At 34.5% G+C, this 24536-nt stretch overlaps 1 protein-coding gene across 2 annotated transcripts in view; it reads left to right on the forward strand.

Annotated features, from left to right (window-relative positions):
• ADK (adenosine kinase) overlaps positions 1-24536 on the forward strand; it is a 596970-nt gene that overhangs the window by 193503 nt on the left and 378931 nt on the right. The window lies entirely within an intron of this gene.

Raw genomic sequence — 24536 nt, forward strand, 5'->3', positions numbered from 1 at the left:
CTCGCCATGTTAGGGAAGTTTTCTGTCGTTTTTTCAAACAGATTTTCTATCCCTTGCTTATTTTCTTCTTGTATCCTATAATGTGAATATTGCTATGTTTCATAGTGTACCAAAGCTCCCTTAAACTATCTTAATTCTTTTTGAGATTTTTTTCTTTTTATTGCTCTGACTGGGTGCTTTTTTTCTACCTTGTCTTCCAATTCACTTATATGATCCCCTGCTTCATCTAGCCTGCTTTTTATTCCTTCTAGTGTTTTTTTTTTCATTTCAGATATTGTATTTTTCATTTCTCTCTGGTTCTTACTCATAGTTTTTATTTTTTTTAATGCTTAAATAGTTCCCACTAAGGTCCTTGTAGTTTTCAGTAAGTTCCTTGAACATTCTCATAACTATTACTTTGATCTCTGTGTTTGATAGATTGTTTCCCTCAATTTCATTTAGCTCATTTTCTGGAGATTCCTTTTTTCCTTTTGATTGGGGGTTGTTTCTTTGTCTCCCCATTTTAGGTGACTCTTATTTTTTTGTTTTTATATATTAGATTGATCATATTTGAATCCCTGTCTTTGTGGGCTGGCCTTCTGTGGTAGGAGTCCTGTGGGACTCAGTGGTGCAGTCTCCTTGATTTCCTGTGCTGTTGTACAGGTGGTGACAGAATAAAACAAAACAACACAGAAAACAAAACCCCCACGAGCAGAAATACTGCCCTGTAACAACAGCAGTATCAGTGACAAATGAGCAGAGATTAATAAAAGTGGAGTGTGAGTAAGAGAACTATAAAAATGATAAAAAGTTTAAGAGATGACTAAAGGAAAGGAAAATGATTTTGAGAGGGTAGATGGAAGAGAAATAATAAGAGTAGGGAATAGAAACAAGGCAAAGAAAGGGAAAAAGTGAAACCTAAAATGTAAAGAAGAAAGGGAAGAAAGAAGGCAAAGTAGAGCAAGAAAAGGGAAGAGTAAAATATGAAGTTTGAAATAGTTAAAAATAAGGAAGAGTTGTGTAAAAGTAGGAACAAAATTGAGGAAAAGCAGCAGCCACTGCAATATCAACAACAAATGAGCAAAGGTCACAAAGGTAGAAAGATAATAAAAATATTATAAGGGAGAAAAAAGAATATGAGATGACCAAAGGAAAGAAAAATGAGTTTGAGAAGATAGAGGGAGTTGTTAAATTTTAAAAGAAAAATAAGAAAGGGAAAGTAGGCAAAATGGTATAAGAAAAGAGAAGAGTAAAATGTGAGATGTGAAATTAAAAGATAGTGAACTAATAGTAGCAAAATTGAATAAAAATATTAAAAAGCTATACAAAAGAAAAACAATGCAAACGATGAAAAGGAGTGAGGTGGAATTCATCTCAGCAGAGTCCAGTGCTTTCCTGGGAGCCTCTCTTTTTGGATCCAACTCTGTCAATTTCAGATGCTACCTCTGTCTAGCTCTAGGCAACCTGATTGAGTCTAGAAGCAATCCACAGTCTGTGGCTGTCTCCTTCAGGCTTGCCTGCATCTGATATGGTCCTTGCTGCTCTGCCCTGCTGGATTTTCATAGGCACAAGGCCCAGGGTGAGTCATCCAACATCTGAAAGCAACATGGTACCACTTCCACCTGCCTCTTATCTACAGTCCTGCTGTTAGTCTTAGCCTTACTACTGATGTCTGTTTCTCTGTGGGTTTCTGGTGTGATTGGGAGAATGGAGCCCTTTGGTCTCCCCTGGGAAGTGCTGTTCAGAATTCACGGAAGAGGGTAGGTGTGTTCTACTGCCCCTTTGCTACATGTCTTGGTGGTCCCTGATTATTTCCAATAATGTACAGCTTCTGATGAGTAAGCTGTTTGTTTCATGTCAGGGGCCAACCTGTAAAAGGGTCAGCTCTTTTCTGCCTGGTGATGGCAGCTCTGTGTGAGAGCCAAGGCCGGGCAGGGCCCTGAATACACTTTGCTGTGCCAATTTCTACAGTCTCTGCCCAGCTGGTTTCAGTGGAACAGGGCCCAAGGAACCAGTGTGTCTAGTTGCAGCTGAGAAAAGTTCAGAAAGGCACCCCCCCTTGGTGTCACCCTTTCTTTCCCCTGTGGATGTGCACCCTGCAGGGGGCTCCTGAGCTTGGCTGGTCTGTTCCACAGGAGGGGAATGGGCATGCCTTCCCCTTCCCAGATGTTGTTACTCTGCAGGTAGTGGGGTCTGCCTGGCTTCAAAGAATTTGTGGTTCACCCAATTCTTGCCTAACTCCCAGCCCACTGCCTTTGCAAGAGGCATAGTCCAGAATTCTGTGTTTTGCACAGCCCCCAGCCTTCTAGCCAAGCTGGGTAGGGCCCAGCAAACCCCTTGTTGCGCATCTCTCTGATCTCCCTGCCCAGCTGGATTCAGTGGGAACAAACACTGCTTTCAGTCTGGTGTCTTTGCTGGAAGAGAGGCTGGGCGCAGGGTCTTTGCCCAGCCACAGTTCATCTCCTTTTTAAACAGTTTCTGTGTGGTGCCTACACTGCAGTACTGAGTTTGGTGTCTGATTCTCTTCGCATACCTCCTCCCCAGAAAGCACTTTGTCTCTCATGGTCACTGCTGGCTATAGCCTGCTGGTCCCTCTGATATACTCAGGTGCAGCCACCTGATTGTTTTAAGAGATTGAGTCCCTATCTGGAACTTTGCAGGTTGGCGCTACCATTATGGATGTGCTCTTGCTGTGTGTGTGTAGCCTGTGTTTCCCAGACTCCATATATCCTCCCAAGTCACTCTCGGTTAGGGTTGGGGATCCCTGTGCAGGACTAGAGACTCCTGCTCCACAATGGGAGTTAACTGTAAAGCTGCAATTTCTCTGGTTTCTTGGCTGCTGCAGGCACCACACATTGGGTAGTTTCCGTTTAGCTTATTTCCTTACCATATGGTACAAAGCATCTTCTGTACTCCTTGGCTTCAAAACTTCGTATCAGCAAAGATTTCGTTGATTATTCAGGATTAATTGTCAGTAGATCAACTTAAAATCCAAGTTGGGGGCAAGAGCAAGTAGACTTAGCTTCTACCTATTCAGCTGCCATTTTAGGGTCTGCCTGGCCTTTTATAGAGAAAGTTTCTGTACTCCCTCTCTTCCTGAAAAAATGATAGTATACCTAACTAGAAACCAGTTACACATTGATTTGTCTTTTATTCTCATTTAATGTTCTTGCATTTATGAAACACTAAAAATTTTAAAATTGGAAGATTTTATTGCCTATATAATATAATTTAAATCTTTTAATAACTACTTTATTTGGGGTATAATTTTTAAAAATTTTATTTATTTATCCTTAGAGGGGAAGGGAAGGAGAGAGGGAGAGAAATATCAATGTACGGTTGCCTTTCATGCATCCCCTGCTGGGAACTGGCCTGCAACCCAGGCATGTGCCCCATCTGGGAATCAAACCATGATCCTCTGGTTTGCAGGCCTGCGCTCAATCCACTGAGCTACACCAGCCAGGGCTGGGATATTATTTATATACCATATCCTTCCTCTAATGAAAGTGTACAATTCAGTGGGTTTTAGTATATTCACAGAGTAAAACCATCATTATAAATAATTTTAGAACATTTTCATCACCTGCCTAAAAAATTCCTGTGCTCATTACCAATCACTTCCCTGTTCTTCCCACTCCTCTACCTCCCACCCCCTACTCCATACCTTTACAACCACTGATCCACTTTCTGTCTTTATAGACTTGCCAGTCATGAACATTTTAAATACATGGAATCAATACAGTATATGGTTTTCAGTGACTGGCTTCTTTTTTAGCTTAATGTTTTCAAGGTTCATTCATGGTGTAGCAGGTGTCAGTGCTCTGTTCCATTTATTACTGAGTAGTATTTCAGTGTATAAATATACCACATTTTATTTATATATGTATTTATTCACCAGTTGGTAGACATTTGGGTCTCTAGAGTTGTTATAATGCTGCTGTGATCATTCACGTGTGGTCATAAGTATTCATTTCTCTTGGGTATATACTTAGAAGTAGAATTGCTGGGTCACATGGTAACTCCTATGTTCAACCTTTTGAGGATCTGTCATATGGTTTCCCAAAGCGACTGCACCATTTTACATTGCCACCAGCTGTGTATGAGGGTTCCAATTTCTTCACATCTTTGCCAACACTTACTGTTATCAGTCTTTTTGATTATAGCTATTCTATTGATTGTGAAGTGGTATCTCTTTATGGTTTTTACATTTCTCTGATGACTATTTATGTTGAGCATTTTTCATGTGCTTTTGGGTCATTGGTATATCTTCTTTGAAGAAATGTCTATTTGAATCCTTTGCCCATTTTTAAATTAAATTTTGTGTCTTTTTATTATTGAGTTTTAGGAGTACTTTAACTACAGGTCCCTCATTGGATATTTGTGGATATTTCCTTTCATTTTGTGGGTTATTCTTTTACTTTTTCAATCATGTCCTTTGAGGTACAAAAACATTCAATTTAGTGAAGTCCAATTTAATTATTTTTTCCTTTTGTTGCTTATGCTTTTGGCATTATATATAAAAGGCTATTTCCTGTTCTAAGGTCATGAAGAACACCTATGTTTTTCTTCTAAGAATTTTATAGTTTTAGCTCTTAGCTTCTGGTGATTAACTTACTATGATTTAATTTTCATATCTGGTATTAATTAGGGGTTCAGTTTCATTCTCTGGCATGTGGATATCCAGTTGTTGTAGCATCATTCCTTTAAAAGCCTATTCTTTTTCCATTGAATGGACTTAAGACTCTTGTCATAAATCATTTGACCATAGATATATGTTCATTTTTTTTCTGGATTTTCAGTTATATTCTATTTTTGATCTTTATGTATATGTATGATCTTTATGTGATCTTTATGTATTGTACGGGCATATTCCTATGCCCGTACAATACTGTCTTCATTACTTAGCTTTGTAGTAAGTTTTGAAATTGGGAAATGTTAGTCTTTCAACTTTTTTTTTCAAGATTGTTATGGCTATTCTGGGCCTCTTTAATTTTCAAACAGATTTTAGGATCAGTTTATCAGCTTCTTCAAAGAAACTAGCTAGAATATTGAGGGGATTATGTTGAATCCATAGATCAGTTTGCGGAGTACTCCCATCTTAAAAATATTATATTTTTCATCTATGAATATGAGATGTTTTTCTGTTAGATCTTCTTTAGTTTCTTTCAACAAATGTTTTGTAGTTTTCATATTCTTTTTAATGTCATTTTTATTTAATTTTTATTGTATTTTTTCTATTACATTTAGTCTGCTTATACCCTTCTTCTCCCAGCAATCACCACACTGTTGTCCATGTCCCTGAGTCTTTTTTCCTTTTTGTTCAATCCCTCTACCCCTCACCTCCACCTACCCGCAACCAGCTGAGGTGTTGGGCAAGCCATTGACCTGCAAATAATGTGTATATGTCAGTATAGTGTATGCTGTAGGGTATCCTGCAACAAACCCCTTCAGTAGTAACTGAATAACTGGAATTCTTGGGCTTTGTGGGTTTTTTTGTTTGTTTGTTTTTACCTTTTTTGTTTGCTTTTGCTTCCAAATTGACTGAGGATAGTTTGTTTGCTCAAAGTTCTTCTGAAATTTTGTATTTACTGAAAATAATTTATATTCTGAGTCCAGTGTTGGTGGTTGGTTTAGAAAATAATATGAATAGTTTCTTCAAATTAATAAACATCACAGCAGTTTTATTTAAAATTCTTTGGGAAATATGAGCTTCAGGATCTCATGTATCATGTCTTAATACATTCTATATTATATATTTTGAAACTAACTTTTAAAATAAACTTAATAAATACAAAGGATTATTGACAGTCATCTAGTTGCTAATATCTCTAAAATCATTGTAGTCTCATGATTATTTTAGAGTTAAGTCGTATGTATTTTATATTTAAGCCCTAGTATTTCTTTTTTTAAAAAAATTTATTTATTTATCTTTAGAGGGGAAGGGAAGGAGAGAAATATCAATGTATGGTTGCTTCTGGTGCATCCCCTGCTGGGAACTGGTCTGCAACCCAGGCATGTGCCCTGACAGGGAATCGAACCTTGATCTTTTGGTTCGAAGGCCTGTGCTCAGTCCACTGAGCTACACCAGCCAGGGCTAAGCCCTAGTATTTATTTTTATTTTTTATTGTATTTTTTTCATTACCATTTGGTAATGGTAAAAATTACGAAATTTTTACTAAAGGGTACCTTAAGGTACCCTTATATCTTCCTTACCCCAAACTCCAGATTTATTTTGAAAGTTTCCTTTTATCATGCATTTTTGTTTCTTGCCACTTTTCTCCTGCATTAGTTTCCTTTTCCCCTTCCCTTTTCCTTTCCTTTTTCCTCTTTCCCCTTTCTTTTCCCTTTTCTCCCTTCCTCCTCTCCTTCCCTTCCCCTTCCTTTTCCCTTCCTTTCCCTTCCCTTCCTCTTTCCTTCCCCTTTCCTTTTTTCCCCTTTCCTTCTTTCTCCCTTTTCTTTCTTAAATCTGTTTATACTCAATGGGATTAAAAACACACTTCCACTTTTAGAGCAGATTTATCATCTACCCTTCAGGCTCTTCATTTACATGGAGCTCTTAAGAATGAATAGCTTAAGATATCCCCCAGATGTTTTAAACTTTAGCAAACTTGTGGTTTTCTTTATTGTAATCTCTGTTTGTAGTATTCAGAAGATGAAAGAAAACATCACTTCAGTATCTAAACCCTTTTCACTCTGATGTTAATGTCTTGTGCTGCAGAGACATAAGATAAAATCTCTATACTGACAAATTTTCAAAATCCTTGCTTTTAAAAGGCATTTTATAGCTGTAACATTTGGTTAATTGTTTAATGGTTTATGCAATATATTTTATTCTTCATGAGTTAGTGAAGTAGGAATTGAGAATGTTTTGCATCAAGTATTTTCCAAGATTTAGGGAAGTTTGAATATAAAATTGCAAAGATGTCAACCACTTAGTTTTTTGTTTTTCTTTAAGGATAGCCACATTGAATATTCTCTGCAATATCAGCAACTAAGTTATTCCTTCACAAGTATAAACATAATTGGTAAGGTTTGAGTGCTTATTTTCGAAGCACTGGCATAATCCTCACGAGGGAGTGGTGGTGTTTGTGTTAATTGAAAGATAAGAGGTTAACAGATGAAAGAGTGAAGTGGTGCCTCAAACACACACATGTGCTGCACTACGTACACTGCACACTGTTTCCTCGTCCAGGGTCCCTTGTAGGGGAAGCCAGTAGGAGCACCTTAGTTAGTCTCAGTTTAGAAACAATTTGATTTTGTTTTTTCTCACTATGTAGCATCCCATCTAAGTGTTAACCTAAAATTTATATCTTATGGTTGATTTTCTCTCTGATAACTGTGTTCTGTGTTCATTTTTTTTTTTTTTTTAGTTCTTTTGTCTTAACTTTCTACCTAGTGTCCAGTATATATGTGGGACATACGCACAATCCAAGTCAGTGTGAAATTGTTTTAGAAAATATTTGAGGGAAACTAATGATACCTTAGGAAAGAAAATCTGAGGAGACCTGATTTCAAAGAATTTGAGCTACTTGCCTTATGTCAGACCAGACAGTTAGATGAACATGATATTAACGCCAGGTTCTGACAGCATTAAGAAATGCTGTCTACTCTGATGGATTATAATATGATATTATATTTTAATTACATTAATATTTTAATTACATTAAATTTGTCTTACATGTTCTTAGTAAGGGATTTGGTGATGCTGGATACATTTTCTCCTGCTTCTTTTTCTTTTTTTCTTTCTTCCTTGCTTTCTTTTTTTTTGGTAGCTGGGTGTTTGTTTCTCTTCCTTTCTGCCACTACCTTTTCCTCTTACATATTAATAGTTTACCCAGTTCTACTCTTTGGGTTTTTCTCATGGGTCTGGGCATGGATTTTTTTAAAAGATTTATTCTATTCGGGGTTTCTGATCATCTTAAGCCTGTAGGAGTGTGCCTTTAATCAAATTGGGAGTTTTTAAGACACTATTTTTTTCAAAAAATTTTCATGTGTTATATTGTTTTTTTTCTTCTGGTACTCTAACAACATAAATAATAGATCTTTAGTATTATTCATAGCTGTCTGAGTCTTTGTTCACTTTTTTGAAAATCAGTTTTGTCTTTGTTGTTCAGTCTGAAACATTTTTATTGATCTGTCTTCTTCATTTTCCTATTGAGTGTATCTAGTGAGTTTTAAAATTTCACTTACTCAATTTTTACTCCCAGTCTTCTCTATATCTTCTATTTTTTTTTGCTGATTCTTTCATTGTTTCTAGTTGTTTCGTGAGACCTAGTACTTTGTGGTTCCCTGCAGTTCTTCTTGGTGCCCTGGCCAGAGGACTGGTGCTTTATTTTCCCGCATCTGCCTTACACGTCCATGACTGAGCCTGAATCTGGCTGAGTTGTAGGAAGATACAGAGAGAACAGTCTAGATTTAAGCTTACTGAGTGAATTCTTAAACTCATATATCAAATTATTTAGTTCCAGATGTTTATTTTATTCTTGTTGTTATAATTTCAACTCTGTTGAAATTCTCCATTCTTTTATCTAGTGTTTGCATCCTTTCCTTTGTTTCCTTGAAAATGATCATAGTTCTTTTGAAGTCCCTTTATTTAGTTCCAGTGTCTGAATCATTTCTGAAACTGTTTATTTTTATTTTTTTTACTTTTAAGTCTAATTATTTTGTCTCTGCATAAGTATCAGTTGTTTATTGTTCTCCAGACACTGTTTATTTAAGAACGGTAGATCCCTCAGATTTTATCTTCTACGAGTGTTCACTTTTTTCTTTATGAGGACAATAATCAAGGATTAACATAGGTCTGAGTTGATTTTCAGTTTTGATAGATTCAGTCCACTTTGTCTCTGTTCCTAGAGCTCAGCCCTCCAGGACTTTTAATTGAGATCATTGCGTCTTTGTCTTATCAGCTCTGAAACTGTCTGCTAAGAACAAGGGCTCCAGAACTTCTCTCAGGCATTTACAGCTTTAATTCTTTATCCTTCTGCCCTATCCATCTGCAAAATGTGGCAAATATCTCAAGTGGGAGAGTGACCTTTTGTCAGCTTAAGCCCTCAGCTTCCAGTTTATCCCTTTAGTAATATGTAATGGCTGAAATCTCTACCTTTTGTTTCTTTTTAACCTTGGCTTCCACCCCTATCCCAGTGTTCTGCTAAGACCAAAATCTGAATTTTCAAATTCTAGATGTAATCAGTATAGATACATGTACTCTCTCAGTGCCCAAGGGAAAAGTGTGTGTGTGTAGCTTTAGTATATTTTTAAATTGATTTTTAGAGAGAGAAGGAGGGAGAGAGAAACAGACACACACACACACACACACACACACACACATTGATTTGTTCCAGTTGAGAGAGAAACAGACACACACACACACACACACACACACACATTGATTTGTTCCAGTTATTCATGCATTCATTGGTTGATTTTTGTATGTGCCCTGACCAGGGGTCAAACCCACAACCTTGGCATATTGGGGCTTATCTTTAGTTTTTAATCTCCACTCCTTCCACCGCTTTCATTTCTTGCCTATTATGTTTTTAGTTCCTTTTCTCCTGGCCTTTGTTTTGTAAGCATTGCCTGGCTGGGAGAACTTTCTGCTTTTTAGGTGAATTTTGATTACCCTTCTTAGTTTACCATTCACTTTCAGAATTTTGCAAATGTGTTACTGGGCAAACCATATGCAAAATGTTTGCAGTCTCCGATACATCAAATTTTGTCTCTCTAACCTCATGCTACTGACTACAGATTTGGACAGGTCAGACAAACAGCTGCTAGTCTGGCCTGCCCTCTGAACAGTTCTCACCTTCCTGGAAATTTATTAGTTTGGTCCTTTTTTGCTTCCACAGCTCTTTGGTACCTTTAATGAATATAACTTATATGATTTTTCTAGTTGTTATCAGTAGGAGTGCTGGCTGTATTTGTATATGCTATTTAGAATGAGAAAGTCCATGTTATAATGTGATAAGAGATTTTAAAGTTTGACTTTCTGATGAGTGCTTTTTAAAAAAAATTGGTGTAGGAAAAGTGACAGATTATTGCTTGAATACTTTTTCTCCGTATCTGTTAACATATGTTTCTAAGTTTTTCTGTGATCAGAGACACTAAGGCCATGGATTACAAACCATGGATTCTGTGATAGAGAAAAAACTGCTGAAACAAAACCAATATCGCAGAAGGAAGGTAAAATTTATGTTTTGGATATGCCTGTAGACATATGGAAGACCCTTTAGGTTTACCAGAAGATTACACAGCTCATTCTGAGAACCCCTGTCCTACAGTATTGGTTTTTTCTTTATATATGGCTTTTCCTTGTAGGATTTAAGGGTAATGTCAAGCAATTTTACTATTTAATATTCTAAATTGGTTAAATAAAATTTTGTATGTTTTTATAATGGGTAGAAGCCTCATGCACATATCATGCATCTGAATTTAGGAATAATTCATTTTATTTTAATCATCTATGCTTATATACAAAGAGCTTGTCAACAGTATTTTTTATCTCATGTGAAAAAAATCTTTGTTCATCTTTAGTATTATAAATGGGAGTAATTAAACCTCAAAACATTTTAGAATTGAATAAGGACTTACGTAGGTAACACGTGCTTAAAACTGCTTTCTTATCAAAGCAAATAAAGTTAGAGGTTGGAGAAATACCTTTAAATTACAATCTTTATGAACTAATAGCTTAACCTTAGGTTTGAATGACTGTTACTTTTTCCATCTTTTTAAAATATGCTTAAGTGTAAACACATGTGGGAAATGTTCTTTTGGCTTTTATCAAACTGACATTTAAGTGAAATTTTTTTTTTTTACTTCACTAAACATTTATGGTAAAAGATTTCAAAGCTTTGAATCTTACAATTGCCTATGGACTCACCTCCACCCCGTGTTATTCTATTAGCATTTGGTCCTAATAAGTATAACCTGTTTAGAATTAGCCGCTGTTTTTTTTATTATTTGCTTAGATGAGAAGTTCAGGAAAGAACTTCATGCGAAACACTGCTTGGCAGTTATGAATGCATTCTTAAGGAAGTTAATTTTCTTTGTTTTACTATAAAGATTTTACTTGTGTCTTATCTTTCATATAGTCTTCCTTTATGAAACATTAAAAATTCTTGATGTTTGTGTCTGTGCTGTGGTGATGTTAGCACAATGTGAGATATTATTTGTCTACTGATATATTCTGAACTCTCATCCCCCAACCCCAAGACTGGAAGAAAAAAGACTTTAGTTACTGTAAATAAAGATGGGAAGCCCTTGCCCTAAGATAGAACTAGAAAATGTGGAGGGTGGTTTTGTGTACATTTTTTCCATTCATAATGCTTCTTATATCTTATTTATAAGGACTTTTTAAATATAAGAATTATTGGTGCAAAGTTATACAGTCTCATTTCATGTAGTATTTACTTCATATCAGACAACTAGAAAAAATTGCTATTAAAATTTAAAGAGCTATTTCTGGTCTTCAGGTTCTTCTCTCCCTTTTTCTTTGTTCTTTTTCTTGCCTTTCTGCCTTTATAGAATGCATCTTCTGGGTGCATCTTAAAAATAATTAACAACTGTCTTTTATTAAAAAGCAATTCATGTAGTTCCAGGCCATATTTATTTTATATGGTTTTAATGGCTTAATTATTGGCTAGATCTTCTTTAATATATACCAAGTTTGCCACTTAATAATTGTGAGAAATCCATCAAATATCACAAACTGTGCTTGTAGGAAAATCAACATGAATTTCCTCATGCTTCTTTTTTTTAAAAATCCTCACCTAAGGACTTTTTTTTTTTTTTCTTTTTCATTGCTCATAGAAAGACAGGAAGGGAGAGAGAGAAACGTCCATGCAAGAGAGAGGCATGGACTGGCTGCTTCCTGTATGCTCCCAGACTGGGGATGCTATGCACATGGGTTGGGGGTCGAACCTGCAACCCTTTGGTTACGGGAGAGTGCTTCAGCCAACTGAGCCATAGCAACCAGGTCCTCATCGTTGTTAGAACAAGAGACACACATATAATCACATATAACCTGCACCTTTAAAATTGCTAGGAGAAAGAATATATTAAGACTTTTAATTTCTTATAGGTAGAAGAAGAAGCAGCACATTCCAGTGTAGCTCTTACTGCTTCTATATGTCTATACGTTAGGACAGCAGAGGTGGGTGAGAGACTGTAAGAGACTGTGAAAACAAAGTTACTGTATTTTGCTGTGTATGTGTACTTTTTTGCCCAAATTTTTGAGGGAAAAATAAGGATGTGCATCATACAGGGGTAGTACTAATTCCACACCCCTTTAAATGTTTTTAATAATTTATTTATGCTTATATGTTAGAAGTGTAACTCTAGAAAGTAATTACAATACCCGTATGAAAAATAATATCCTGGAATATGATAATTGGTTTGTTTCTAAATATAAATAAATAAAAATTGAATTAAACAATTAAAATAAAAGATTTTTTCCCTGATAGTCTGGGCCAAAAACTTGGATGTGCACTGTACACAGGAGTGCGTTATACACAGCAAAATATAGCAATTGTGGAGCGTGTAGTTCAAGGACAGACACAATCACTCCTGAAGAGAAAAAGGCCATCACAGATCCAAGACCTATGTTTGGCACATAGAGCAGGATGAGTCAAGCCCTCTTCCCAGTGTACCATCCTCAGTCCATTTCATGTAGAGTCCTCTTTTTCACCCTGTAAGGAGCTTGTCCAGTGGGGATACTGAGCTCTGTTCTGGATCTAAGAGCAAGGGATCTCACTGGGAGAGAGATACATAATGGGAAGGGAGTTGACAAGAAATGAGGTCAGACAATAGCTTTGGGTTGTGTTTGGTTAATTGGACATAGACACAGCAACCCATATAATCAGATGATTTCATAGATATAAACTTTATCTTCTGAGGAAATTTTCATTGAGGTATTATAAATAATAAAAGTGTATTATATGCATATATGCAGTCTACTCCAAAATGATTTGGAATAACTAAACATTTTTGTATCTATAGAGAAAAAGGAAAAACATGCAAAAATTGGTGAATTTTGGCAGGTGTATAGGTGTTCTATTATTCTTGCAGCCTTTTCATGCTTTGCAACTATTTCTAAATGACAAGTTTAAAAACGAGTCACTAAAACTCTAAATTTGTGCCTTTATGTAGAAAATTGGGATAATTGTATTAATCTTACTTATAAGGTTGCTTTGAGTTTCTAATGTGCTTTGCGTATGTCTCTGTGTGTCCATGTTTATTTATGTCTTTCTGTGGAGGCACATAGGTACATATATACTTATGCATATACCTAGATGCACAGAGGGAGGTGATCTTTTGGAATTTTTTAAATTGGTTACCTAGATTGTGCATGTGTGTATTTAATATTAAAGTCAGGTTTATTGAGGTGTAATTAACATAGGCTGAAATTCATTTTTATGTGAAAAATTTTATGAGTTTAGGCAAATTATATAGTTTGTGTAACCATCACCAAAATAGTACATTTCTACTGTCCCCCAAATTCGTACTTCTTTATAGTCAATTTCTTTTCTGCCTTCAGCTGCTGGCAACCAGTATTCTGATTTCTGTCCCCCTAGCTTTGGCTTACTCAAAATGTCAGATAAACGTGATCATATTGTATGTAGCCCTTTTATGTCTGGCTTCTTTCACGTAGCCTAATATTTCTGAGATTCATCCATGTTCTTGAATTGTTGGTTGTTTCTTTTTATTGGGTAATAGTATTCTTTATATGTATATACCACAGTTTCTTTATCTCTTCACTAGTTGAGGGACATTTGGGTTGTTTGAAGTGTTTGATGATTTTATATAAGGCTGTTATAAACAGTCATGTATCTGAATTGTCTAGTAACTACATGTCTAATTTTTAAGAAATTGCCAAATTATTTTCAAAGGAGACTGAGCCATTTTTCATTTCCATCAGCAATGTATGAGCATTTTAGTTGTTTTGCATTCTTGTCAGCACTTAGTATTGTCAATTTTTAAAGTCATTTTAATGGATGTATCTTTTAAGGTTTTAATTTGGGTTCTGTAATGAGTAATGATGTTAGATCTATGTTTATTTGCCATCTGTACCTTTTCTTTGGTAAGGTTTCTATTAATCTTTTGCCCAGGTTTTTACTAGATTGTTTGTTTTAGCATTACTGAGTTTTGAGATTTCTTTACATATTCTGGATAGTATAGTATAACATTCTTGAAGTTAATATTTATAGTAAGTATTAAGAAGTATTTCTATAACAATAAATAAAATAATAGATCAAGCATGTTTAAGTCAGAAACTATGAACAGTGCTTTAGTATCCTCAATTACTAGGCTCACTCTGACATACTCAAGAGTGATGTCAGACTTGTCAGGAATTTATGTAATATGAAAAATATCATCACTGGTCAGGCACAGTTTTTTCAGAAATGTCAGGAAATAAAAGTTTTGTATTTCTTAAATTTTTAATTAAATTTCTTATTTATGTAACTTTGTCATTTGTCTTGCTGATTTATGTAAAATTAAAAAAGGAGGTATTTTGGAAGTAATTCCTTAATGTAAAAACCAAATGAAGATAGGAATTCAAAATGCTCTAGATTTAAAAACCTTCCTTAAATCTCACAGATTGAACTAGATGATACTTGACCCTCAGATTAACTTTTTCATTCAGACCTTGATGTGTGAATCTCAGTGGAATTAAGAGTACTGTGATTATTTTTCTAAGATATAGTGAATATACATTGTTATACTATCATCTTCCAAAAAATACTGTTTTCCTTACCCTTCACACTCCTGATTTTCTTTACTTTTGTGTGCTGGGTGTTCTTTATTCTTGAGTGTTAAGTTTTCAAAGCAGAACAGGCTTATTGTGTTGTTACATTGGATATATTATGTTAGACTGTTTCTGTTATTAATCTAACTCTTAAAGCTCATTGAAAAATTTACCATTTGTTTTACATTCTAAACTATATAAAGTGGGACTTGCTGGAAATCTTATGAAATGATCAGTACACTTTAATGACAAGCAGCAGATTCTAGCTACTCTCTCTTCAGTATAACATCCTAAGTGTCTTCCATTCAAATTTTCTCCCTGTGAACTATCTGCCCATGTTGTAGTTACTATAATAATTATTGCTTTTGAAAAGGTGGTGTTTTTGTAATATACTACCCTGTGTTTATTTCCATTAATACTTGTACCTTGATTTCAATGCCAAAAGAGCTTTTTATTCTAAGGGATGGATTATGTTAGCTTGCCTATGTTTACTTTGGTCATTTAGTCACTGACCAGCTAGCTGTTCCTCAATTAAAAGTTATTTGCTGCTGCTAGTAGTAACTTGCTTATGATCATCACTATCATTGTTATTTTTACCAGAAGGGATGTTATCTCTTAGTAGACTTTAAATTTCCACATTTGATGCCTTTTCTTGTGCATAATACCACTCTGAGGTGGGATGGTATCTCCAGAGATTTAATACTAAACCAGAACCAAAGCCTAGTATTTAGTTATAGCTTTGCCCAGCACATTAGTATTTGAAACCTTCTCCACTCCCCAGGATTTTAATGTTCTTTAAAAAAGTAAAGCATACACACACACACACACACACACACACACATACATGCATACACATATATATTTGTATATATATGCATCATATTAATTATCAGCAATTCTAAATAGTTTATTTAGTAATATCTGGTATAAGAGTGGGAAGCGTTACTTAGAATTTAAATTTTCTTATATATTTATCAGATTAAGTGTTAAAACTTATTTAGGCCCTGGCTGGTGTAGCTCAGTGGATTGAGCACGGGCCTGCAAACCAGACAATTGAGGCCAGTTCCCAGCAGGGGATGCATGAAAGGCAACCATACATTGATGTTTCTCTCCCTCTCTCCTTCCCTTCCCCTTCCCCTCTAAAGATAAATAAATAAAATCTTAAAAAAAAAACCAAAACCTTATTTAGAAGTAAATAGTTTATTGTTTTTGCATTTCTCCATAAAGTTCATCTTTAAGAAATTGTGAATGAAACTCTAGTGACATTAATTTTTATTTAAAAGTTATTAACAAAAATACTTTCATCGTAAATTTAAATAAGCACATGATTAAATTGTAGAAAATATTAAAAAAGGAAAGGCTTATATAAAAAATACTGCTGGCATGTTAATGTATTTTCTTCTGGTCATTTAAAAAAATTGCTAAAGAAAACTACTAAACATGTTGAATACATTTTATATTCTGATACTGCCTTTGAATAGTAAATATAAGGGTATTCCATGTTATATTTTGGTTTTCATAAACTAAAAGTATTCATGTTTTATATTTTGTGTTCTTTCAACTTCTTAATTTGCTACTTTTGTTTTAATGTCATTTTCAGGTATTTAATGTATTTACTCACTATGTATTATAGATATCTTTATAAGCCATCAATTTCTTCCTGGAATAATGTAGAATATAAATAATTATTGTATGAGCTTTATTATATTTCTTCCAGGATAATTACCATAGTTTACTTAGTCATTCCTATATTTTCAGATATTAATGTTGTTTTTACTTTATTATATGGTAGGGTGAGCAGCTCTTACATGTAGCATTATTTATGACTTGGATTGCTTCCCTAAGATAGAGTCCTAGAAATGGAATTTTATGACAATAGGGCATAAACATTTTTATGATTCTTTTTAAGTATATTTTATTGATTATACCATTACAGTTGTCCCAATTTCTCCTTTTTTATCCCCCCTCTGCCCTGCACCTCCCAACCCTCCAAAATTGCCCCCTCTTTAGTTCATGTCCATGGTTGTACATATAAGCTTTTTGAGTCCTCTGTTTCCTATACTGTTTTTTGACTTCTCCCATCTATTTTATGCCCACCAATTATCCTTCTTTGTCTCTGTATCTTTTCCCCCATATTCCTCCCTCCTCCCACCCACTGAAATCTCTCCTCGTGATCTCCATTTCTCTGATTCTGTTCCTGTTCTAGTTGTTTGCTTAGTTTTTGTTTCTCTTAATTTCATTTATTGATAGTTGTGAGTTTGTTGTCATTTTACTCTTCATATTTTTGATCATCTTTTTCTTAGATAAGTCCCTTTAACATTTCATATAATAATGGCTTGATGATGATCAACTCCTTTAACTTGACCTTATCTGGGAAGCACTTTATCATTCTAAGTGAAAGCTTTGCCGGATAGATTAATCTTGGATGTAGGTCCTTGCCTTTCATGACTTGGAATACTTCTTTCCAGCCCCTTCTTGCCTACAAGGTTTCTTTTGAGAAATCAACTGACAGCCTTATGGGAATTTCTTTGTAGGTAACTGTCTTCTTCCTTCTTGCTGCTTTTAAGTTTCTCTCTTTATTTTTAATCTTGGGTAACTTAATGACGGTGTGCCTTGGTGTGTTCTTATTTAGGTCCAACTTCTTTGGGACTCTCTGGGCTTTCTGGACTTCCTGGAAGTCTGTTTCCTTTGCTAGATTGGGGAAGTTTTTCTTTACTATTTGTTAAAATAGGTTTTCAATTTCTTGCTGTTGTTCTTCTCCTTTTGTCACCCCTATAATTCAGATATTAGAATTTTTCAGGTTGTCCCAGAGACAACCTCTCTTCATTTTTTTTGGATTCTTGTTTCTTCATTCTGCTGTGATTGGATATTTTTTCTTCCTTTTGTTCCAAATTGTTGCTTTGACTCCTGGTTTCCTTCCTGTCACTGTTGGTTCCCTGAATATTTTGCTTTATTTCATTTTGGGTATCTTTCATTTGTTCTTTCGTTTTCAACCAAGCTCAGTCAGTTCTGTGAGCATTTTGATTACCAGAGCTTTAAACTCTCCATCAGGTAGGTTGGCTATCTCCTCATCACTTGTCTTTCTTTCTGAAGTTTTTCTCTATTCTTTAATTTGGGCCCTATTTCTTTGTCTCAGTGCACCTGCTAAGTTGTAAGGGGGTGAGGCCTTAGGTATTCACCAGGGCAGGGCAGTCCTCCTTGCTGCACTGTGGTGCTGCCTGTGTAGGAAGGGCCAGAGAAGGAACAGCGCAGCTGTCCTGTTCGGCTCCAGCCCCACTTTCCAGTGAACTCTTGTGTGAGACTGGGAGTTTCACCCACTGCAGCAACAGCTGTAGTCCACAGTCAGCCCTGAGTCTCAGTTTCCCATTCAGCCAGCCTGGCTATGTTTTTGCTGCTGACTGACCCAGGTAAATCCCTCCCATTGATCTTTGAACACCAACATAACCTGAACTATAAGAGGAGCGTGTACGCAGACCACAAGAAGGTGTACCTCGAGTACACAGCTTGGATGATAAGGGAGGATGTGCCACTGGAGCCCTATAGGACACCTACTATATTGGGCCACACTACTAAGACCAGAGTCAAAGCAGCTCTATCTAATACATAGAAACAAACACAGGGAGGCTGCCAAAAAAGAGGAGACAAAGAAACATAGCCCAAATGAAAGGACTGATCAAAACTCCAGAAGAAGAGCTAAATGAAATGAAGATAAACAATCTATCAGATGCAGAGTTCAAAAACTGGTTATAAGGATGCTCAAGGAACTTAGTGAGGACCTCAGGAGCATAAAAATGATCCAGTCAGAAACAAAGGATAGAATAATTCAAATAAAGAAAAATTTACAGGGAAACAACAGGAGAGTGGATGAAGCCAAAAATCATGTCAATGATCTGGAACACAAGGAAGCAAAAAACAACCAATCAGAACAACAAGAAGAAAAGAGAATCCAAAAAAAAATGAGGATAGTGTAAGCAGCCTGTGGGGCAACTTTATGCAATCCAACATTTGCTTCATAAGGGTGCCAGGAGAAGAGAAAGAGCAAGAAGCTGGTAATCTATTTGAAAAAATAATGAAAGAAAACTTCCCTAATCTGGTAATTGGGAAATAGACATGCAAATGCAGGAAGTACAGAGAGTCCCAAACAAAATGGATGCAAAGAGGCCCACCTCAAGATATATCATAATTAAAATGCAAAAGGTTAAAAATAAAGAGATGGGGAGGGTGGAAGAATGAGTGAAGGGTGAGGTGATTAGAAGTACAAATAGCTATTTATGGAATAGCTATGGGGATGTAAAGTACAGTACAGGAAATGGAGTAGCCAAAGAACTAATATGCATGACCCATGGACATGAACAAGGGTGTGGGGATTGCCTGAGGGGGTGCCGAGTAGAAGGAAGCAAGAGGGGAAAAATTAGGACAAATGTAATAACATAATAAAATATAAGTAAAACCCAAAAATGTTAAGTTAATAAAATAATCTAAAGTTAAATTAATGTATAAAATAATATTTAAATATTTTAAGTAAAAATATTTTTCACACTTGTTAACTATTTATTTATATTTAACATTTTTGTTTGATTTTGTTTTAAATATATTTATATAACCAAATTAGTTATTTGTATTTTTTCTTCTGTCAACTGTAAACTCAACTGGAAGTTTGATAAAACACTGAATTCAATTTTTCTCTAGTACTCTAAGTTACTTTCCCTCTGGAATGTTTTTTAACATCATAAAGCTATGTACTTTTTAAATTTGGCCTTTCCAGATAGATTGGTAATAGGAAAATGGATCAGCTACTTTCATTTTAATTGTCAGCCTTTTGATTGGGGTGTTTCATATATCCACTCCATTCAGAGAAAGGAACTCAACCAAAAGGAGAAAGTAAGAATAAATCTATAAAGTACAAAATTGCCATGTCATTTCCTCTACAAAAAAAAAAAGCACATAGTAGAAGTACTTAGCTTTCCCTAAAATATAAATATACCATAAACTTTCATCCCTAAACAGCTAAAAAATATTTAAGGTTTTTACATAATTCATTATCTCCTTATAAAGTTATACTCATGGTTTTGAGGTTATTAATGTTTTAGCCTGAACTTTGTGTTTTGTTAAAGTATTTTCCAGCAGGTCCATGATAGTTTTGGCAAAGTAGACCATTCATACACAAACATAACAGCTAGAAAATATAAAAAGAAAACCAAGATATGACTTATGTACTCAATTCATGCTAAAGATAAAAGGGAACGCTTCTTGCCTTATTTTCAGCCAGTTCCCTAAACAGAAATGTTGCTTGGTTCATCAGTCAGCTACTTAGGGTTTCACTTTGCTCCATATGGTCTTTCTTCTCTCCTCTATTTCTTTTCTTACCACCATCCAACTAGTCATCCAAACTAGAAATCTCCGAACTGTCATCCCTCTGTGACATATTTCATTTGCAGTTATTTACCACATGCTGTTTCTCTAGCATAGGAAATGATTCCTTAGCTTGATCACTTCTTTCTAGCCCTGTTTAGCTCAGCATCTGATCTTTGGTATGAACTAAAGTCAGGCGACCTACCTTTATTATATCATTTTAAATGTTTAAAAATTAGGTATAATGGGTATACAATCTTATATTTGTTATGTTACTTTTTTTAATTCCACCTTGTCCTCCAAACAGTGCTATCATAATTTTTAAACCACCTTTCACATTAGTAGTAAACAGATTTTTAATGATTCTTAATTGTCTACTGAATAATGTCTAAATTTATTAGCCTGGCAGAGAGAATAACCCACCTGTTCTCGGTCAGTTTTTACTACTTTGATTTTGACCTATATTTTAGTCTGTGTTTAAATCGTTTTTCTGAATATGTCATTTTTTGTTTTATCTTCAGCGCTGAGTATTTTTTTGTCCCTTATCTGTCAAATTTCAGTTCAAATGTTAAACTTTCCTTGCCTGTCATTCAGAACCATTTACTTGTCTGCTCTGTGCTTTTTTTCAGCTTTGTTCTATATGTAGTTCTTTTGAAATAACTGTATGGAAAATTACTATGTTCTTTCATTATAAAATGAAATAGACTTAAAGTGATTTTATTACAAAAATAATTTTTATACTTATTACACAGATAATCAAAATAAATGTATACAGGATCCATAATTGCTTCTACCTTGGAACTAATACTATTAACATCTTGGAGCTAACTACTATTAACATACTTTTTTTTAGTAGATATATATATTGTATAATTTTATTTACAATTTACAAATGTATATTGTTACTTTGTTGAATTATATTATGTAGATATTTTGATAGCTTAAGATTTCTAAATTGGAATATATGGAAAATATCTATTAATAGAAGATATGTCTATGACATTAAAAAATTAACTCTTTGGTAGAATCAATATAAACATGCAGTAAAAATTAGTCAGACTGAAAAATTAAATACTTTTGTCAAAAACATTCAGTTTTGATAAATGGACCTACCTTGTCATTCATGGGGATTTACCAGGATTTATCAGGTCACTACTTTGTTTTTCTCTATGCTTGTTAATATTGCAAGTCTTAGTCTCTTTTGCATTAAGGCAAAAAAGGGGGAGAGAAAATTGTCATTATTCACAAATGATAATTATTTTTGTGTGCCAAAAACAGATAAAACATTAGAATTAATTAGAGATGTTAAAAACTTGGCTAGAAAAAAATTGATGTAAATAATTTTACTTATAAATACCAGAAACAAATAAAAATTAGGTTTAAACAGACATTACTTCCAATAGTATTAAAATATAGGAAGTGTGAGGTAATGACTCTAAAATAAAGATTATGCAGGATTTATGACGAGATTATGAAACATATTTAAGGCATATTAAAGACCTCAATAAATATACATGATCATGGATTGGACAATTTGATATTGGAAAGATACCACTTTTTTCTGTGTGTGTATAATCAATGTAATCCTAGTCCAAAATTCTGGCAAGTTTTCTTTTTTTTTAAGAAATTGACTAGGTTGTCAATGTGGAGGTACAAAAGGACCAATATCCAAAGTACTCATGAAGATCAAGGTGAAAACACTTGTCTTTTCATTAAGACTTAACAAAGTGATAGTAATAAGACAAAATGGAGTTCATGCAGTGGTAGGCATATTAGATACAGATATAGGGTCGGAGGAAAGAGCCCAGAAATCGTTAAGCTCATATATATCATTATCTATCTGTCTGTCTGTCTGTCTGTCTGCCTGTCTATCATTATCTATCTGTCATCTATCTAATCTATTGGTGGTGGTTATATAGGTGCTTACTTTACAAATACAGTCATGTGTTGCACAATGGTGTTTTAGTCAATGATAGACTGAATATATATCACAGTGGTTCCATAAGATTGTTATAATGGAACTGAATTTCCTCTAAAAAATGGAAGCATATGCAGTTTGGGAGGACTTTTTTTTTTTTGCTTCTGAAAGAAATATCTGTGGGGCTTAGCAATTGATTCCCTCCCACTAACACCTCAATTTTGGGTGCAGATTACATCAGCAATGATGGCAGCAGTTAGTGAACTGCTGACCTGCTCAGCAAACAAGAGCTGGTCCCCTCAGTGGTACCTATTCAGAGGGCGCTACAGTCCTCACAGATCTAACTTGTTAGTCTTCAGAATATTGATGTAAATTCTTTTTGAGGACCACAGGTTGGTGCAAGAACACAGATCCATAGAGCTACCTTAGTAAGTATGAAGTGCCACTTTAGTAAGTTTTCTGTGGTAGTATGAAGCCAGTCTGTCTTTGTACTTCAGAAGAATTTTCAGGTTGTAATGATGTAAAGCATAGATAAGTTGCATTTCTTCTATCAGTTCAATGCCATAGAGAGCCCTTTGTGCCAGACAGGGTCAGAGGAACCAAAAACAAATTTCCAAGGTCAAAATATTTATTCTTCAGTTCTGCACCCTCTCCATGTTAAACACCCTCTTTTTTTTTATATAAGTATCAGAAAGTTCCTTAATCTGACTATTGCTCCAATGGGCAGTCTCCTAACAGCACATTTCTCAGAAAGTATCCCATCTTTAAGTAGCACATGACTGTATTTTATAAATTGACATTTATTGTAGATGCCCTTAAGGAATTTATTAAAACAAAATAAAAATTTTAAAAACAATAAAACTTCCTTCCACTCTATAGAGCTGCAAACATTAAGTTAATGTTTTTACTTTACCATCATAAATCTAAGTAATAATTATGGCTCATCCTTGAATTAACAAATTTAAATGTCTACTCACACTCATCTTGAAGATGAAGATTATAGTGTTACTATTTTTTGTTTTTCCTTTCTTACTGTTTTATTTACATTATTTTATATATTTTTTCTATTGATTGATTTCAACAATATACTTAAAATCTCTTTTAAAAATTAATTATTAACATCTGAGTTACTTATGGACTCTTTTCAGTTAAAAGAGAATTAGAATGCTTTTCATCTCTCTACTCTCCCAACTTCAAAATGTCAATGTTATATATAATATTTTATTTTGATATTTTGAATATTTACTTGGATTTCTTTCTTGAAGTTATATTGTCTTAAGCTAATGTTAAATATTTAGAGAGTTAAAAAAAGAAAAATCCCCAAAGTATGAAAATATCACCAAAAATCTCAATACTTTGGCTAAGATATATTTTAATGCTTAATTTAATATATAAGGTTTTGTTGTTGAGTTGTGCACTTGAAATCTGTATGGTTTTATATATAATGTTTTTGTGTTCTGTTTCACAACTATAATTAAATGTTATATATTTTATATTTGCATAGATTCTAAAATAAAAAACTAAACAAAACATAATTACCAGATAACTAAGTAAATATTATTCTGTGTAGAACCCAGTGGTGTGATTGGATTGATTTATAGAAAATACAATTATTCGTTATTAAAATTTTTGCTACTTAAGGAAGAATATTGCATGTAGTAAGGTATAGTGGATCCTCTTTAATTTTTTTCTAGATTTCTTTACTTTTCCAAAGCCATACACAGTTCTTAATTTTTCTGTTTTAAAAAATCCCATTCTATCTTCTTTCTTGTGTTTGTTTTTGATTGGTATACCTCCTCTGTAGTAATTTTTAAATTTTCATATAAGGTAAAGGAAGGGAAAATATTTTACCTTACCAGTGAGTTAATAATATGAGTGGATAGTGAATTCTATTTTGAAAATCTCCTAGCATAGGATAAAATATTCCATTGACTTGTAGCATTCTATATTCTTTTTTAAAAAGACTTTAGTTATTTTTTTAGAAGGAGGGGAAGGGAAGGAGAAAGAGAGGGAGAGAAACATTGATGAGTTGTTTCTCACATGCCCCCAACTGGGAACCTGGCCCCCAATCCAGGCATGTGCCCTGATCAGGATTCAAACCGGGACCTTTAGGTTTGTGGGATGACCCCACCCAGTGAGCCACACCAGTCAGGGCTAGCATTCTATATTCTTTAGCAGTTAGGTATTATTCTGATTCTTACTCCTTTTTAGATAATGTGATATTTTTACTCTAAAACTTTTAGGATTTTTCTCTTTATCTGAGAGTTAAGAAATGTAACAAGTACTTCCAAGTATGGATCTTAGTCCCCACGGCAAAGTAGAATTGCTTGGTATTTGGACAGATCTGAAGACTATTTTTTTCTTTTTTGAAAATGTTTTTTTTGGTATTTCCTTCTTACCCTTCATTATCTCCATTCTCCCTTTTTATCATTCTTTTTAAGGGAATCTTGGGCCACCTGAATCATTCTCTGTGCCTTTTAGTTTCTCTTTTATACTTTTCATCTTTTATTTTTTATACCCAATTTTTTAGTATTTTTCTTAACTTCA

Source organism: Artibeus jamaicensis, unplaced genomic scaffold (genome assembly GCF_021234435.1).
Source record: "Artibeus jamaicensis isolate MK-2021 breed Jamaican fruit bat unplaced genomic scaffold, CSHL_Jam_final contig_332, whole genome shotgun sequence".
Lineage (NCBI taxonomy): Eukaryota > Metazoa > Chordata > Mammalia > Chiroptera > Phyllostomidae > Artibeus > Artibeus jamaicensis.